The 19,937-nt window shown below is 41.8% G+C and overlaps 1 protein-coding gene across 10 annotated transcripts in view; it reads left to right on the top strand.

The window, feature by feature from the left end:
• Nucleotides 1-15,792: 15,792 nt before the first annotated feature.
• Nucleotides 15,793-19,937, top strand: part of STX17 (syntaxin 17) — a 33,949-nt gene continuing 29,804 nt past the window's right edge. The window contains exons 1-3 of one of the 10 annotated variants that reach the window (XM_040549417.1): nucleotides 16,012-16,064; nucleotides 17,221-17,314; nucleotides 18,667-18,738. The gene's annotated coding sequence lies outside the window, so the exon portion shown is untranslated. Of the gene's footprint in view, nucleotides 16,065-16,116; nucleotides 16,269-17,220; nucleotides 17,315-17,512; nucleotides 19,782-19,937 lie in introns of those variants that run through there. The other 9 variants (XM_040549415.1, XM_040549414.1, XM_040549411.1 and 6 more) reach the window with 9 other exon arrangements.

Below are 19,937 nucleotides of genomic sequence, written 5' to 3'. Positions count from 1 at the left end.
TCAGCCTGTGGCTTGGTGGAGATCCACAGATCAGATGTGGCTGCTGTGAGGACAGCACCACTGTGCTTCAGAAGCACTTGGTAAAAATTACATTAACTGTACTCCATCTTGAGCCCATGAAGCCCCAGCTGTCCAGTCTCCGTGTAAGCTGTGCTATTTTTGGTTTGGTGCCTCCTTTTTCAGATTTTCTAACATTTTATTTCATTTCCTTAGTGAAAACATATGGCAAACAGATGCCTAAGCTGGGCCCTAGGCACCCATTTCTTTTTCCAGCCCTTCCAGAATATCTGGGAAAATTTTGAGGTTTATGCTAGTATACGTCGAACTTGCAATTTATTTCAAGTACAACATTTCAATGACAGGCATCAGTTTTGGAGGCAAATCATTTTAAAATCAAGTATCTGCCTCTTCCCCCCCCCACTGCAGGCAACCCTGAAAACATAAACTATCTACCAGGATTCAAAGATGGTAGCAGCTGGGTGTCAATCACAGGAAGAAGCAAGGATGATCTAAAGATCTTCCTTCTCCTTCCCACACACACCTCTCAAAATTCAACATAAATCAGATTAATCTACAAACATCAGTTTAATCTAAAAATCAGATTAATCTGCAAACATCAGTTTACTAGTCCCTCCTGTAAGTAACGCTCTCTGCACAATGGCATGCTCATGGCTGTGTGTGAGATAAAAGTGAAACAAAACAATTTAGCATTTTCAATGACTTGAAAATGCTAAATCTAGCTCTACCTAAAAATGACCGCTCCCCTCTGAGATTGGGATTCAGCTATTTTGCATGGATGCTGAGAGTGATGAGGTTGGGCAGCAGCCTCCCACTTGCTGTGACCAAGGCAAGTATGACATGGGAGACAGCATGCTCTAAAGTTACAGTAAAACATGAAGGCCTTCAGCAGGGCTGTCAGTTTTTGTCATATCATACACATTTTTCCCAGGTACCAGTCCTGTTTTATGCTGTGATTCTTCTCTCTCCCCTTTCCCGTTCCTCACTCTTTGTTTCTGTATCCTACAGAAACGCTTTTATAATTAATATTTCAATTTGTTTAATTTTTTATGACTTTCAAAAGTATATGTATATTCTGGATAAAGTTATTTTGGTAAGAGGAACCACACATTGATACTGGCATAATTTATTAAGGCTACCTTCTCATTAATTGTTCGCATGGGATCAGAAAGCCAAGAAATAGCATATCTGGTTTCTTTCTGCTTTGTCCCTTTCTCAGGATTCACTCATTCCAGATGTTTATGCTTATAACTGGATCTATCTCCAAGCATGAAGACACACAAAGTGTGTCTAGATATGTTCCAGATATCGCACATCAGAATGTAGATTTATTCACAACATTAAAATGTTTAATTTCGAAGCTATTTCAATGAACAGCCTCTTGAATTCATTGTCATACTCTTTTTTTCTCTCTTAAAATGTTGATTTTTGTACAAATGATAAGAATGCTGCAATGCACCATTTTTTTGTATCAATAAGCACAAAACAATGCTGAATTTGATGATCTTACCATTCATAAGACGTACAATGGAAATGTATACATACACTGAATTAAATTGTTCTGAAATAGTACATGGTCAGGAAACACCATGAGCTCTGAGGCCATAGGGCTCCTCCAGAAGTGATTTACAGGTATCCTATTCCATATTTTACATCAAAATTATCTAGCAAAAAGGAAATATAAAGCAACTAAGTCGACACCAAACAGATTTGTGAATTACATATGTAATTTCCAAGAGATGTTTCTTTTTCTCCCACATAACTTCTAGCAGTGCACAATGTTGCTTACAAATGAGGGATACCTTTTTGTTGTCCACAGAGAGGAAGGGCTAAAGAAAATTATGACTCACTAGACAAGGTAGGTCATTTTCAAGGGATATTTAGTTTTCCATCCAATTTATACCAACAAATATTTTTTTTTTTACAGATAAAGGAGCCATTTTGTGCTGTCTTCACAAAGGGCTAAAGAACTTAGTAAATCTCTTTGCACCAGGAGAAACACAAATGTGACTACTGGAAAGATGAAAAGCTCTGCAGCCCTCCCAGAACCAAACCTTTAAGTGTCTATGGAGCAGCTTCTTCCCCAGACTCCCATTGGTTAGCTGTTGCTTAGTTCTACTTGTTGCTTAGCTCTGCAACACAGGCATCAGCAGCTCTTTGTGATGGAGGTGACCACCTTGATGGTGGTGACCGCCATGATGGAGGTGGCCGCCATGATGGAGGTGCCTGCCTTGACTGAGCCCACTCAGGCCCACTAGCTGGCCGTACTGCTGGGGCCCTCTCACCTGCTGTCCTCTGGGGGCAGAAGACCTTCTTGCTTCACCCACATCTCCACACTTTCAGAAGTCTCTACAGGTCTCTCTGCTCTAAGTGAGTGACTGAAGTTATTCTTTCCAGCTTGTGCCCCAGACTCTCTGTTGTCAGCTGCTAAACCATTTCCACCGCACTCGATACCATGCTCTTTTACCTGCCTCAGTGCTTCTAGTCATTGTTTTACCAACAAATATTTGTTGCTAGTTTTGCTTGAGACAAGGTAGCTTGTCTTTAGTACCCCTGTGAGGCAGCTGAGACCAAAGGTGTTGGACACTACTTGGTGCAGAAGAAATCCTGTGTCCCCTAGTCAGTAAGTGGCTGTGTTACCCCTAATCCCTTCAACCTGTGCAAATTTCTGTTTCACCACGGATTGATTATGTATCTCTGCCTACAGCACCACAGGAGAAATGTGACTGGAAAATAATTTGATTTCTGGCTTAATTTGATGAAACACACGTATTGGTTTCTAAAATGTAGGGACTTTTTTTTTTCCTGGAATCAGTTTTCGAAGAAAACAGATTGCCATCACATGAATTAAAAATGGCATTTAACAGTGACTTTATCAAATGTATTGGAATATTAGCAGATACATTATGTGCATAAATGTAACACGTTTCACCTTCTTTATCTAATCCGAGAAGTTCTTATTTTCCATCCACCCACTCAGGCACACAGCTATTCATTAGGTACGAAAATGAACTGCACACCTGAAATATATTCAGATTATTGTAAAACTGCCTCCACCTTGCTACCAGAATTGCCAAGGTAAAAATATCTGTCTCATTCTCAAAAGATAGATGATGATAATATAGAACTGCTTCTACTTCCAAAGCGCCTATACTAATACAAGGAGTCAAATCTATTTAAAAATAAATTCGCACTTCAACAGTTGCTGCGCTTGATGCATGTATTTCTCACACACACACACACAAAATGTTAAAAAAGTTATTTCGCTGTAGTCAAGCACTTAGAAGTTAGGAAGTAAAGGAGCCAAGAAGAATCTTCCATGCATGAGGAAACTTATTTTTCCCTTTCATGTGCAAGTGCTATGATACAGTACTTAATTATGTGAAAATTTGCTCCTTCAACTCCAGAATCTACCTTGTTCAACCCAAAGAACACCTTTTCCTCTTTAAATTGTTCTATCTGAACCACCTGTGCCATGAACCCATACAGCCTTATTTAATATTGCCCTTGGCCCTTTCTTTTCTAAGCAAATGAAGCTCATTACGTTGTGCTACCCTTCTCTCCATCAATACCCCCACTGAAGACTTTTGAACCCACAGGGTGATTTCAACCAAACACAACAGAAAATCAGAGGTTTTAAGGACAAAAATCTCATTCAAGTCTGATGTCAGCAGGGGAAAGGAGAGCCCCCACAGAAGGAAAGGCATAAACTCTGCTCCGGCATCAGACCCTCTGGCAGCTCAGTCCTGGTGAAGCTGGCCTTCCCTCACCTCACTGCACCCACAACCACCCACCACAGCCCTCATCAGGCTTCTCCCTAACAAGCAGCTGCTTTTAAAAAATCTTTTAGGCCCCAAAAATGCTCTGGGTGTGGTAGCCAGGAGGACGATGATGGGTTTTACACTCCTTACTGCTGGCATCAACTTTTACACAGGATAAATTTGCTTCTTCTCTTCCCTTCTTTTCCTTGCTGCTGTCATTGCCTCAGTGTCTTGCTTTGCTCTGGCTGGTTTTTTTGGCTCTATCGTTATCCCCCACCTTGTACACTCAGCTTGTCATTAAAACACCCCCTCTAAGCTGAACATTTGGCTGTGCTATTTACACTTGCAGCCCGGAAGTCTGTGGTAAAAATTCTCCATACGACGCATGTCAGGGCAATTTCAGTATTAGGTGATAAAAATTCCCCTTCTTTCTATGCACACGAGCCACCCTTCAGTCAATATTTCCAATAACTGTCCAGTCTCTAATATAATACAGCTGGGTCACAGATCACAGCAATAATGCAGATGTCAGACAAAATATATACGTATAAAAATGTGTATACTATTTCACCAGGGTTCACCAGCCATCGCTGCCGAACGTGGATGTTGGACAACATATTGTAATTTTGCTAAATACTGCCAATACAGATGTTTGTGCACCGGCAGGAAACGGATTTACTCCCACTGTTCTTTTTATTCAACCTTTGCTTCCATTTTCTCTCATCAGATAGAGGCGTAGCAGCACATGGTTGGTAACCTCTGGTGTATTCATAATCGCCGTATGTGCCACGTATGTGCACCATCTCACATCAGTTTCACTGAATGTGCCTTTACTGCCACTCCTCATCACTGCAAATGATTGAAAGACACAGCAGGCAGTGAAAAGCTACAAAACCTTCCAGGTGCATTCAGTTGGCACCACCTGTAATACATCTCAGTAAATCTGCTTGTGTCCATGTACATCCAACCCATTCTCCCAAGAATTACTATTTCCTCATTTTGTAAAGTTCCCAGTGCTGCCTTGCAAAGTGTCCACCTCATTTTTTTTTCTTTTTTTTCATTTTTTTTCTTTTTCTTCTCCTTCTCTTGTTTTTACAGTTCTGATTTGATGGTTCAGTTTGTATCCACATTTATGTAATGACACATAACCCTCTGCTTTAGTAGAAAATGGCTATTGAAAGGCTGCAGCAAGCCCAAACATCACTGTAGGGAATACTACAAAAACTACACTACTGACCTCCAATGAACAGAAAAAAATAAAAAAAAATAAAAAGAGAATAGGAACTTAAAATTTTAAGTACAATTCTATGCCTTGTAACTATGATATTTTGTTTGACCTCCAGTATGTCAGTATTGAAATAGGACATTTTATATCTTAAATGAGTCAGATCCTGGTGACACTGAAATCAATGGCATAATCCCCACTTACTTTGATAAAACGTGAACATTATCTGAGAAATTTACGACAAAAAATATTTGTTTTAAAACGCTGCAGCTGCATTCCAAGTGCACTTTTTTAAGAAATAAGAAACATAAAAATACAGCTTTGTGTAGCTTGACATGCTCTTGCTTCCAACTTCTTTTTCTAACATCCAAAACCATAAAAGAGCTAAAATATAATTTTATATTATCATGTATATCTAAGGAGAGCCTACCTTTTTGCATTAAAATTTTAATTTTCCATACAATCTTCTTGTGAAATGCTATTAGTTATCACACAGAGCCTACTACTCAGTCTTTGCAAGTTATTTCAATGGCAACTGAGTAGATAGAATAAAACTGCTGATGACTGCAACCTGTGAAGGAAGAACTATCACACAGCAAGTCTCTAAACCTCCTGTCAGTCTTATTTCCTAAAACGAGTCTGATGAGGTGACAGGCACGATGCTGAGAACAGGACCAAAGGTATCGTGGACAGGCTTGTTTGTTGAATGGGTCCAGAAGGTTTCAGACAGCCACATGAAAGAGAGTTAGAACATATCCTCCCACCTGGAAATGATCATACAAACGGAGTGGAAAGCATCATTTCTTTGCAAATCGTGGCCAGATCCATGGCACTGACTGGAAAAAAGCCCCATCAGAACGATAGCCTCAGATGTGCGTTTCTGCATTTTGTGCAACATTTCTCAACATCTTCAGGTGAGGAGTTTTGATAACTTACGTATACAATTGGTATGGTGGTCACCAGTGCTGTCTGAGGGTCCTTTGCTTCAGCTGTGGGTGGCAGTGAAAGTACATCTTTAACACCTCTTCCTCTCCTTACAGTACTGACACCATTGCTACATATCCTTATGTGTGCTTTTAGCACTTCTGCAGGGCTTTGAGGTCTGCCCAGGGAGCAGTAGAGACCTAGGGCATTTGGACAGTGGAAAAGATGAAGAGCTTTGGGGGTGAGTCACACATACTGGAACAGAGCTGGGGAAAGGACAAGGACAGAGAGAAGTAGCAGAGTACTCTGAAGGTGGCAATGCAAAGAAAGGACAAAACTATTAAAAACAAGAAATGTGTGGGCTGGAAGGTGGCAGATTCCAGACTCCCCATCAGAAAGCTCCTCCTACAGTCCCCTGAAAGCCTCCTTCCTTATCCAAAGGATGCAGAGCCCACCTATAGTCCCTTTTATGCTCCTTTGTGGAACTACCTGTAATGACAACGGACTTCCACAGGAAGCACAAGTCACTTTATTGCTACTCTGCTTGCATCTGCATGCAGTCGTTTCACAAGGACTCACCACCTGTTGAGAGCTTCTGCTTCTGGAAATGCGTATTGCATGAACAGTGTCAATTGGTGGGATAGCTCATTTTGCCCATTACTTTTGTGTTCCTAACACTTGGAATGGAGGGATGCAGCAAGGGAGTTTAGCAAGGATTAACGTGTTCTCCTGAAATATATTTTGAAGTTGCTCCTGAAGTGGCAGTGTGTATTATATACATAAATGTTTATAACATTTGAACATCAAATCCCTGCAGTGAGTCCTTTAACCTAAACAGTAAGACTGAGGTTCAGCTGGTCCCAGGAAATTTCTTTAGCCATTGGCTCTGAAACCGTCCCAAGAAACCCATGGCATTTTTAAATTCCAGGTAAACTTTCATCTGATTCACTGTGGTACTGAGAATTGTCCTCGGGAGGGCCAAACTCTAGTTTGATGAACCCCTGAGTCACATCCTCAACTGAGAAATGTAACCCACACAGCATTAGATTAAAAATATACCAGTGTATAATTTTAATATTCAGTCTGTCTTGGGTTTTTGAACTGTTTTCCTCCCACATGTCTGCTAGACTTCCCAAACAAACAAACTAGGAGAGAATCTAGACTTACTCCTACCATCACCCTAGTCCCCTCTCCCTGGTGGTGAGGGATATTCTGTTCTTATCCAGGCACTGCAGGATCAGTTCTGCCCCAGTTCTTGTCAGCCCCCACATCTAGCCACCATTCACATCAAGTTTGCCTGGGCCTTACCTTTAAATTTCCCAATACTAGAAGGAAAAGAACTGGCAGATTCCCTGTTTGCTTCCTAGACCTGATGTTGAAGAGTGAAGGGATGTAGTGAAGGGATGCTGATAATTTTTCACAAGAGGAATGAAGAAGGAGAATAACAATGGTGATGTTCTGAGGTATTGATACCCCCTCTCTCCAAAACTTTGGTGTGTCACTTGAGAAAATGATGATGATTATTCCTGTTGAAGGGCAGACACAGCAAGAGACTGGACAAGTCAGTAATAGGCATAGCCAAGGAGCAGTAAAATTCATAATAAAACCCAAAGTTGGGTAGCAGACTTTGCACTTGGAACACAGAAATTTTGTTTCAGTTTCTTTTGAGGCTTGAGGCTTATATGAGCCATTTTGTATTCATCACCACCATCCTATTCACTTTGGGACTGCTGTCCAACTCAAGAGATGACCCTCAGAGCGAAGTAGTCAGACAGACTGAAAATGACATCTGATCATATTAGTCAAATGATGCTGTCAATGTGCAAGGTTCCCCAACATGGTGACACACCAGTGGAAGGTTGATTTACCTGTCTGTAGCTGGTGTAAGAAAGGACTGTTCATAAAGGATTGAAATCCATCATGTGGACAGTATTTGCCACCTGGATTTAAAACTGTTAAAGTAACTCAGACTCTGCACCACCCAAGCATTAAGATAATGCCCCTCCTAAGCTTTTGCACACAAAGCAAATATCTATATTCACAGTGCCTCACAGAACATTAATCCAATTACTATTTCTGAGGTGAGAAATGAAGCCATTTTAGTCATAATTTAGGGTTTAATTCAAATCGTAATAATGGTATTTTAAAAATAAACATCTTTAACTAAAAATTGTCTTTCCCACGGTTTATGATTTTTTCTTTTTTTATTTTTATTTTTGTATGTCAGACGACTGTAACAGTATGAAACCAGTAATTTAATGGCTCATCAAAATACTAAGTGAAAATGTAAATATTCAGCGTGATGTGCAGGAAATTAGTAGTAGCATTAGCAGTAATGGGTCTTGCATGGCTAATTCTCCACATAGCTAGCTGAACATGTCTCCCAAAGTACTCCTCAAGAAAATCAAATTTCAATTACATTTTAAAGCCTTAAATATGCTTTGGAGGCTTTCTTTCTCTGAGACAAAACTTTAACATAGATCCGTCTCTACAAGACTGAACTTCAGGGCTTTACATTGTTACTGACAAATTAAAAGTAAATAGAGGAAGATTCAGATATTATTACAAACAAACTAACAAACAAAAACAAACAGCCCTTACTGTGGAATTAATTCTCTTTGGATCACCTGTATTTGTTTAATGAGCATCTTCACTCTACTGTTGCAGTACTTGAGCAGTTCACATTTTCAGTGTACACAAGACATTCCCGGTAAGGTAGTGAAAAGGTCTACCTAGCTCTGCAATGGAGCTGATGTCCAGCTTTGCACCTTTGATGCTAGACCATTCCTCTTTCCAAGAAGTGCTGATGAGCACCTCCGCAGCAGAACCACCTAACAAGGGAGAAAGAACCATGTTTGACATCTGAACTTCAGCCGTTTGCCTTATGCCAGTATTCCACCTCATGGTTTACGCCTACCAAGAAGCAGAAGACGTTGAAGGAGTTAATTATAAGTGACTGCCTTCTCATTTTGCATCTTTCAGAGAGAAAGGTCTGACTTCTGCCAGAAACAACTTAAACTTTTCAAGATAATACCAGCAACCATCACTGTAAAGGTCCAGGTCATGAGGGGTTCCATAGATAGAAAGAAAATGATAGACAGTGGAAAACGTGTAAGTCAGAAATACAGTGGTTCAAGACCAAAGACGGTTCTCATTTGAAATATTGTACTTTATGGGTTGTTAAGATAATGTTTCAGTTATATTTAAAATTGTATATCACTTGCCATGTATAAGAAATGACAGGTACCTTCTACTAAGAGATTATGAATTACACCTTAGACATTCCTTCTCTTCACTTCTGACTCACCCTGCCTCCTCCTAGCAACAACTGCTTTCTTGTCAGTGAAAGCATTTCCTTGTAGAACTGCATTATTTGTTATGTTGCTTTCAATCGTTTTCGGTGCAACTGTGTGGCCAGTTCTTAAGCTGGGTAGGCAATCATTGAGCTGGCCATGACCATATACCACATGAAGCAAGACTTTGAGGTTACAGTGGAGACTTCCCAGAAAACTTCTCAGACAATTAAGAAGAAAGAAAAAGAAAAAGAAAAAAAAAAAAAAAAGAGGGACATATTGAATACTAGGATTTGTTAGAAAAACAATAGACAACAATACTGCATGTAGCTGTCCACAAGGAGTGGTTGAGAAAGCTAGGACTTTTCTGCCCAACAAAAAGATACTTTAGAGCAGAAATGAGAACTACACAATAATGAGTAGCATGGAGAGGGTGGAAAGGAGTCAACTGTGCAAAAGAGCCAGGCTCTTTATGCAGAGGGCAGCAGGTCCATGAACATTCTTGCCAAAGAGGTTTGTGGCTGAAAGAACTTTACTTCCTTTGTAGGGGAGACTGGCTGAACATTTGAAAGAGACATCCACTGGGGCTAGTGAGAAAACAAACCACATCTGGTTCAGGAAACCACCAATGTAAAAATAATAATAATAATGCTGAAGTCTAGGAGAATGTTAAGAAGGAAAACCCACACATGCTTTCCCTAACTGTGCACTTGTGAACGCTTGTGAAAGTGTTGAATACACTACAAAGCTAGATGGCATGCAAGGCCTTTGCTGGAACCAGTATAGAGATTACTAGGTCATTATGCAGACAGGGAAATTCCTGAGTAACTGGAGATACCCCTTGGAGGCTGACATGGATTTGAAATCAGAAACAGTCTGATAAATGTTTTATCTCCAGAAAAACAATTTCCAATAAATATTCCATAATCCAAACTAGCCAGGCTAAAGAACTAATCATGTCTATTCACCTCATCTCTGAGCAGGAGCAAGTTTTTTGGCAGGGCTGAACAATGTACTGTCCTTCTGATTATCCTATACGGAGGAAGAAGGGGGGCAAAGACAACTCCAGAAGTCTTAAAAGTAGTCATAACATCGAGCCAGTGAAAAAGCATCCCAAATGAATGTGGATATTATAAATTTTAATTTATTCCTGAAATTCCCTGGAGTTTTTATTGAACAGGCTGTTGCTCATGACCTTCACGTGCTGGAGAATCAGCAGGATCAGAATTACTTTCCTAATTAAGCAAGAAAAATTAAAAATGCTTTAAAAAGCAGTTTAATCTAATCTGTTTATGAATACAAGCCCACAATATTACACCTCTGGCGTGCAGTTAAAAGACATTCTGAATCCCTCTTTCAAGGGTGAATGGTTTTACAGAAGGAATGTTTACTAGTAAGTATGGTGGATGAAGTGTATAAATGAATGTTTGTTCAGTTGAGTCACCACTTTCTATTTTTTTTTTCCCCTGACTACGGTTTGTATTTTCTTGCGTCAGGAAATGTTGTAATCTTGACAAAGAATGAAATCCTCACCCAGCTAGATTTCATTCTGGAAATTTTACCACTGACTTGAATGACGTTAAGATTCGATACAGAATTTCTAAGGCCTTACCTAAAAACAAACAATGAGCATTTACTCCAGTTGGTAAAAGTGCCTTGTAGAGAAACTCCTTTTTAATTTAGGGGAACCTGCAGGGATTTGGCTTAAGCTGATACTGATGTCGGTTGGTCCTATAACAAGAGAAGAATCGGCCCAAAACACAGCCCTGCTGAAAACATTTTAACCAAATTATCTGAACCTTCTCCTGCAATACAGTAAAATTGCTAATGTGACCTTACAAATGAAACTGAGAACATCTGATACACCACTGCCACCGCACATACTGAAAGCCTCTTGCTAGTTTTGAGGGCGAGAATTCCCCTTCAGATCCAGTGGCAATGAAAAGATGTTGGGGGTAAAAAAAAAAAAAAAAAAAAAAAAAAAAATTCTTGATTAAATTCCAGTCATGTGGAAGTTTCCAGCCACAATACTTGTTTTAGTATTTTATCACTTTTGGTTATGTTGGTGGTGGACTGATGGAAAGCACTGTAGGAGCCCTGCCATTTAAGACTCCCCAGGCAAAGTGCTGCACTTGCATGTTCCCTGAGTGCACCCCGCATGAGCTCTCACCAGCTGGAGATGCCTATTTTGGCTTACTTATGTCAGCAGGGAAATTCTCCTGCGGACCAGGTGTTGTAGGAGATAGTTTCTGTAGCTACCAACTTTCCTGCTCCACTATCGCTGGGGTAGGTCAACAGCAGCTGCTGTAAACCATTTGTGCATCGAGGTCACCGGGTGAGACCTGTGAATATGCTGGAAAAGACACAAATAACCAGTGCAACCAGTGAGGAAGTGTTCCTCTCAAAATCAAATCTGCTTTGTCCTAATAGATCTCCCTCCTACTTTTATACTCTATTCAGTGTAACTGCTCTGGTGAATAGGCTAATGTATAATAAACCCCTCCATCTTCATTACCACCTGGGAGACCTCCTTTCTGCAATACCATACAGGTGATCTTCAGCCAAATGTGGGCTGTTTTTGCAGCAAATTAAATTAAAAGAACATTGTATCAGAATTTCATCAATCCTAAAAACCTACAACATATTTTTTGCCATTAGTAGCTAACAGGTTTTCCCACAAATTAACCTGCAGTATTTTGTTTAGATCAGAAAGTTTCAGAAAATGCTGTATTCCTCAAAATGCCCCGTCAAAAATCGCTGAAAGAGTTTCAGTTTTTCAGGGATGTCTTTTGGAAGGAGATCTCAGTTTGAACCATGTCGCGCTCCTGGGAGACTGTGGGAGAGAGCAATGTTGGCTGTAACACAGTAAGGGCTGTTTTCCATGACACAATGGAAGCTTTATTACCAGTTCCTGCCAGCCCAAGTCTTTTGATAGTGAAACCAGTGTATCTGTAATAATAATGTATTAAAAAGGCAACAGAATTTTGAAATGCTCTACTGGAAAAAGATCTATCTTTGGGAACATAATGTAAGTATCTGGGAAGTTCTGTGTTTATTGAGCAACACTGACTGAAATACCATTCCTAGAACAACTTACCTCAGAGATCACATCTAAAGGAAAGATTGCAGGGAACAGAGCTGGGCGGTAAGATGAAGTGAAGGAGTCAAGTTAAACGAATTGCACATCTGGATCCTGGTTCTGAATCCATATATTTGAGAACTAAGAATGAACTCATGGAAAAAGGAACTGCTGCAAAAGCTCTTCCTTAGCTGGATGTACAGCAGTTCTCCACCCTTTTAGAAGTCTTCACGGTCTGTATTTTTATTGTTCTGTTATTAACAGAACAGTTTCTCTGATAACAGTATAAGAATACAAGCAGCCATCAGATCTGTAAGAGGCCCTTCAAAAATGATCATAGACATGCAATACAAGTCTGAGTCCGTCTGTAATTCAGCAGGTCCAACTCCATCTGCACAGTAACATTTTTTCGGAGGTATCTTTTGCCTTCAGAGGTAGTGTTTTCCCAGACCTGAAGGTGGAACTCTTGTTCCTTTGATGATCTTTGTGAGTGCCACAGCATTTTGCATTGTCTTTTTTTCTGCCTTGAAGAAATAAGGAATTCTCTGAAGTCACTGCTGGGTTGACTGGGAGATCATGTTAACAATGGTAGCAAAACTGGACAGTTGGGTATGAATGCTGTGTGCACAATGAGATGTGCCAGAAGCTCTTCAGACATTGCCTGTTAGAAATCACACACACACAAAATCTTTATTTTTGGAAACAAACTTGGGATCCTTTTTTTTTTTTCTGCTACATAGGTAGACTTCTTGGTCTTCTTCTGGAGCCAAGACATTTAAAGATAGAAAAGACCGAGTGGTCATAGCAGACTGCACAGAATCTCTGACTATATATTCTAGAGCAAAACTGCAGCTGTATATGCCTAAGCTATAGGACATCTTTGGAAAAATTCTCAATTTTTTTATTATCAATTTTGTATTGTTTCAAAATAGATTCACAGAAAGCCAACACTGCTTCTACTCCTCACACATCTCTAAGCCATACAAATAAAGCACACTTATGATAAAGGCACCTCTTCATCTGCATTGGATTGTGCTTTTAAAGTATCTAAAATTAATGTACATTTTCCACACCTTTCACAACTTTCTTCTGGACTCTTTCCAATATTTAACATCCCTTTGAAGTGTAAATACCCAAACTGGATGCATTATTTCAGTAATGGTTTAATTAATGCTATAACAAGGACAATACATCCAATCCAGTTGTAAATGATGTTCCTCTGGCTTTGCTTCAGAGTATTAGCAAAAGTTTTATTTCGGGAGCTCATGTTCAGCTGCTTATGTACTGTAATGCCCAGGACCTTTTCAGCGTTGTCTCATGGCAGTTACTCTCCCTCAGGTTTCGAGGGAGGCCCTGAGGCCTGATCTTCAATGTCAACTTTCAATTTGCCTGTCTTAAGAAAAGTATTATTATAAACGAGGTTATCTTAAAAAGTAAGACATAGGATTTTATCTAAGTGACCCACTGTTACTACTATTTACAACATCAGAGTAGTAATTTTGTATTTTTGTCTAAGTCACTCCTAATAGTACCAGGTCAAGAATAAGCCTCCTCAGAAGACATCTGTATGACAAATCTTCACTTACTATCATGTCTCTTGAGAATTCTCAGTTGCACCGGTTTTGAATCCACTTACTATGAACTACATAGACTTTATACTCCATGCTGTATTTATGAGAATAGCATAGTTTTCTAACTTAGATGGAATCTATTAAATCAACATTATTACCTTTATGAACCAAACTTAAATTCAAATAAGTTTAATCAAATCTCTTTCATAAAAGTGTGTTCAGTGGTGTTTAATTATTGGCATTTAATGACCGTATCCCAGGTCAGAACTTCCATGTTTCTGCCCAACATTTGTGCCAAACTGGTTATGCTTCGTTAGCCTGTGTCATCATTACCATTTTTTAAATATATGATCATTGTAAGCATTTTTTAAATACTCTGGCATTTATCCAGCTGTATCGTGAGCAACAGAACTAATAAAGACTGTGGATTCTGTGGATTTGGACCCTTAAGCCCCTAAACAACTTTAATTGCAGTAACTACAATTTCTTCTCCACGTGCCCCATGAAAAAAACATCTAGCAGTCTGGAATGATGTGTATGCAAAGTGGATGGCTAATATATACATACTGATTGTCTGGCTGATTGCTGCTAAGAAGAAGAATGTGTAGAAGCTGAGATTTTTGCCTGCTTTTCCCTGTCTGAGGAAACAAATTCAGGTTTTGAAATACCAATTTTCACAAAACTTACAAAAGTGTTCTCCAAACTAGATCAGAACTGGCCCAAAGGGTATGGAATGACAGACGGATGCACAGATAACATAAATAGTGTTCATAACATCAAAATTATCTTTGATTGGAGATCTTAAATCAGTTCTCTTAATACTATTGAGTACAGTTAAAAAAAAAATAAATCTATTTCAATAGTGGCACAGCATCCTCATTAATTGTTGCTATAGAGATATCGCCGGGTAGCCAGATAGTTTTCTATCTCTATTCAGAGGCAGCAAAATGACCAGAAGTGATAGCAGGCTACCCTTGGATGTTTTGCTTTATGTAGATGAAAATTTGTCCTATAGCTGCCAGTATGCCTACCTATAGCAGCAGCTCTGGTAGCCAGAGGTTGAAATACTGGGACTGGGTCTAATTATCAGTGTAAGGTACAAACAGAATTCACGTATTTTCAAATTGGAATATTCATTAAATACTTACTTTCTGAATGATGTTGTAAATGGGAAAGGGCACAGTGAGGGGAGAACAGAACCTCACTGGCATGGCCTGGGTTGCATTTGTCCCCTATAGCCTGATGCTTTGTATCTCCTAAGGATATAAAACTATTAGAGTCTGCCCTAATTAGCCCTGTTAGCCCTCCCAAAGGAGGGCTACAAAGATGGTGAAGGGTCTAGAGGGGAAGACAGCTGAGGAGTGGCTGAGGTCCCTTGGTTTGTTCAGCCCAGAGCAGAGCAGGCCGAGGGGAGGCCTCATGGCGGCCTGCAGCTCCCTCACGAGGGGAGCGGAGGGGCAGGCGCTGAGCTCTGCTCTCTGGGGACAGCGACAGGACCCGAGGGAACGGCATGGAGCTGGGACAGGGGAGGGTCAGGGTGGGGGTTAGGGAAAGGTTCTGCTCCCAGAGGGTGGTCGGGCACTGGGACAGGCTCCCCAGGGCAGCGGTCACAGCACCGAGCCTGCTGGAGTTCAAGAAGTGTTTGGACAACGCTCTCAGACATAGGGTCTGATTTTTGGCTGGTCCTGTGTGGAGCCAGGAGTTGGACTTGGTGATCCTCGTAGGTCCCTTCCCACTCAGGATATTCTGTGATCCCTAGCACCCCACTGGGCAATGTGCCGGGCTTTACCTATGTTACGTGTTATGAGTTACAAACACGATTTAAGAAAAGCTCTCAAAATATGTGGGGGTCACCAGGCAACCCGTGTCCGCCTTCCAGAAGCAGCCATTTAACCATCCTCCCGCGGCGAGCTCCTGCCTCGGAGCCCCCCAGCTGCTCGCGGGGCTGACACGGGGGCGAGCCCCGGCCCCTGCTCTGCTTGGCTGCGGCTCCCTCGCCCACCTCGGGGGCAAACCGGGGGCGAAGTGGTGTGCGGGCGTGTGCGTGGTGTGTTTGTGTGCGATGTGCGTGTGTACCCGGTGTGTGTTTGTGTCTCGTGTGCGTGGCGGGCGGGGCAGAGCCGCTTCCCCGCCGCGGGGAGGGGGGGAGCCCAGACAGCTCCCTGCCAGCGCCCCGGGCCCAGCCGCCGCATGGTGAGGGGCCGCGGCGGGGGAACCGGGACCGCCGGGAGCGGGAGGGAAGGCAGGAAGGCAGGGACGGAGGGAAGGAGGAAGGAAGGAAGGAAAGGAGGAGGCCGGGGCGGACACCGGGTTCCGGCGATGGCGGCCCGGCCGCTTTCGCTTTCGCTTCCCAGCCGGGGGAGGCCGGGGCTCGGTGCCTGCGTCCGTGCCCTGCCGGTAGGAGCCGGCGGCGTTGGGTGGGAGGCTGCGGGGCGGCGCCGTGACCCCCTCCGAGCCCCGAGCTCGAGCCCCGGCCCTGCCACGGCCCCGGGGCCCGTCCCGCTGGGGCCGCTTCCCCCGCGGCCGCTGCCCGCAGCCCGGGTGTCCCGGGCGTCCCGGGAGGGGGGCGCAGGGAGGCGACGGGTTTGGGGGATTTTTGGGGTTTTGGATTTGGTGAAGGTGGCCACAAGTCGCTGGGCCAGCACGGGGTTGGAAGAAAGTACAGCGTAAGGTGACGAGTGGCTCGGTGCTGCGTTTAGTAAGGTTTTCTGCTTCCTCCGGGAGAAGTGAGCTGGTGTAGTCCGCTCGGTGTAGGACATGCAGGACATAAAGCTTTCCTTACGTCCCTCATTGCTCGCTGCTTGTGCCCCTGGTCTGCCCTGGCAGGGTGGGGGAAGCTCAGGCCTCGGCCACCTGTTGCAGCCATAGTCCAGGAATACAGAAAAATCCGTGTTAGAGCTGTAATTGCATGTTGCAGGGCGTTGTGGCCAGGTACTGCGGCTGTTGATCCGATGTGAACTCGCTCTGCCGGTTCAGCAGTGCTCAGGAAACGTTGACGTTAGTCCCGTGATGTCTGGCCTTCTGTAGCTGGCTTAAAAGTGTGAAACAAACAACGCAAAATGCCCATCGAGTTTGCTCCGGGCCTCTCAAAATGCAGTCGTGTGCCCTTCCCTTATCCGGATCTAGTTTGTCTTGCTGGATCCACAAGGGAACAGATTCACTGGGAGCCACAATCCTAGATTTCAGCCTGCCACGTACAGCCGCTAATTCTGGTGGTTCTGCAGGAGATCCCACGTGGACAGCTCTTCGCCCCGCTAAGTGGCTGTTCGCGTCGCTTCGTGGACACTTCAGGGCTAGTCACCCTGTATTTCACCCTAACAAAGCTGCTTTTCTCTGGTTCCTTTCATAGCCAGTGCAGAAAGGTGTAGTCCAGAACCAAAGGGCACCCTGGCTGTATCCCACACGTTCCTCACTCACTACAGGCCTAAGCCAAGTGAGCAGTGGTGAGTACTCTCTGCCACTCAATTTTGAGGCCAGTACTACTCTGAGAAGTGTTTCAGGTCAGCTTACTGAGAAAGCTGTTGTATATCTCTGTATTTCAGCACCTGTATTCTAATTCTTTGATTATTAACCTCTAAACTGTTATTTGCAATGAGAAAAGGAAAAAGTTTTTTTGCCCGTATGAGCCTTAAAAACAAGGCATCTGTGCTGGAGGTACTTCTAGTAGCAGTGATTGTTTAAAGTGTCATAAGTGAGTCAACATCAAATTGATGTGTTATATTGCATTTCTCTGGGTGAGCAGAACTCTTCAGATTTATTCCGCTTTTTCGTACCGTATTTAAGTGGAGAACACTATGCTGTTTCCCAGAAGTTCATGAGCATTACGTTTGATTCATACAACAGCATTTACTGAAATTTTTGGTACAAGTATGTTGCCGTCATAGCAAGACTTTTCTGGTTGACTACAACTGTGTGACTCTGTGATTTCTATGCGCTGCCACAAAGTAAGTGGAGAGTTCTGGTTACTGTCAGAATTAAATTCACACTTTCACAGTTTGGAATTTTATGTCTGAAAATCCTTTCACCGTTTACACTTATCTGACTTAAAAAGTGAAATGTGATAGCGTATGCTGCTCGGACCTTCACTATCTGTAAGAGGAAGTGATTTATTATTTAAAGATCTTGTATGCTTTATATAGCCATTTATTTAGTAAAATAAAGATCAAGCCAGTGAAATGCCTCAGGTTCTGTTGCTTTGTGAAAGGTGCTTTCAAACAATAGCGTGTAGACTAATCCTTTATGTAAGATATAGTTAATTTTAAGTGTGTGGGGTGAAGAAACTGGAGTTTCTTGAGTGGTAAGAATCATAGGTGATTTTCAGAAGTGCAGACACCAAGTTAATGATATTCTTTTACTCTAAGTTTACTTCATAATCGTAGTTCCAGTTTGGGGCCATCTCCAGAAAATGTAAATATTAAAAAGAGAGGTATATATAATTTTTGCCACCACCTAATACTTTGATAATGCTGCTACAGTATACTTTGGATATGTCTTTTTTATTATTATTTAACACAACTGAAAATTATGCTGCATCTGGGTGTCGATCACTTTAAGTGTTACTTTTGTCACTGAAATATAATTGAATTTTGGTACATGAATTTTGGAAGAGATAATCTCTAACAGGCCTATAGCATCAGTGTTTGAAATGACAAGATTCTGTAGTTTCTTTATTTATCAAATTATCTTGCACAGTGAATATAATGAAGAACAGTTAATTACGTATGGTTTTATCTAACTTTTTAAATTACTGATTTAGTGATATGGTATTCTCTCTGGCTTTTTTGCTCAAACGTAGATGTATTTTAGAGAATCGTATCAGCGTATTCCAGGCTCACAGAAGTCTAGATTTGGTTGAGCTTGGAGCTTGGTAAGTACCTGTAGAGAGAAATGTCCCTTGGTGTGGCTGAGGGACAGCAGGTCGAGGGAGCAACTCTTCCTCTCTGTTTGGCACTTGTGAGACCAGCAAGGTGGTTAGGGGGAGAAACTGGGAGAAACTGGGTGGTGTGAGTTTGGTCAACCTTAATAAGAGAAGGTGGAGGAAGGGGAGATCTTACTGCTGTGTATGGGAAGGTGTTGAGTCAGACTCCTCTTGGAGGTGCACGGCAGTAATATGAGAGTCAATGGACACAAGCTGGATTAGACACAGGGAACGTTTTTTAGTTTTGTTGGTTTCTTTTTAACCCGAAGAATGGTCAAACGCTGGAGCAGGGGCCTGGTAAGGGCATGAGTGGCTATCTAACTGGGCAATGGCCTGTGCAACCAGATCTAGCTTGTGCTAGGTGGCTTCTGAAAATCCCTTCCAACCTAAGCTGTCCTGTTTTTCTATGATTACTCAAGAAACAGGTGTTAAAGCTTTGGAAATTAATCATTAAAATTATCCTTAGGAAAACACAAACACAATAAAGTATGCAAGAAAGCTTAGATTTCCTTGACATTGCATCTGGAACTGACATACTGTTATCACAGAACCATCTAAAGATAACTTTATTTAGCATATTATATTAACTTCAAAAAAAATGGTAAATCTTTCTTGCATTTTTTCTTATCGATAATTTGTAGCTTAGAATTTTTATTATGAAAGCTGCTACGTTGTTTGAGGAATCATCAAACAGAAGACCTGAAGAGAATGTAAGGAGTTTTTATGTTTCTTCCTAAGTTTCTTAGGAAGGTACCCTTAGTTTGCAGTGAATGGTAGGCATCAGTGCCTTAAAAAGGCTCTTAGACACTGCTGTGTTAGTGAATTTACAGTCTGGGAATTTGGATGGTGGAGAAAATGACTGTCCAGAGCCCTGTGTGCAGCTAAATACTTGAATTTTAAACCATTGCTGTATTCAGATTACCTGCTCAAGATACACGGCCACCGGCTACATTAACTCTCCTTCCACAGTGGAACAATTTGAAAACCAACAGGTTAGGTGACTTACATTCTTATCAATCTCTAGATACCAGTAAAGGTTAGGTACCAAATGAGGGTGATTTTAGCTTGCTCTCAGCTGTATTTGTTCTACTGCAGAATGGGCTGTGGTTTTCCATTAGTTCATGTTGTGTGAGAAGTCCGAAGAAATT

Source organism: Cygnus olor, chromosome 2, assembly GCF_009769625.2.
Source record: "Cygnus olor isolate bCygOlo1 chromosome 2, bCygOlo1.pri.v2, whole genome shotgun sequence".
NCBI lineage: Eukaryota > Metazoa > Chordata > Aves > Anseriformes > Anatidae > Cygnus > Cygnus olor.
This window is presented reverse-complemented; position numbering and strand designations above follow the sequence as displayed.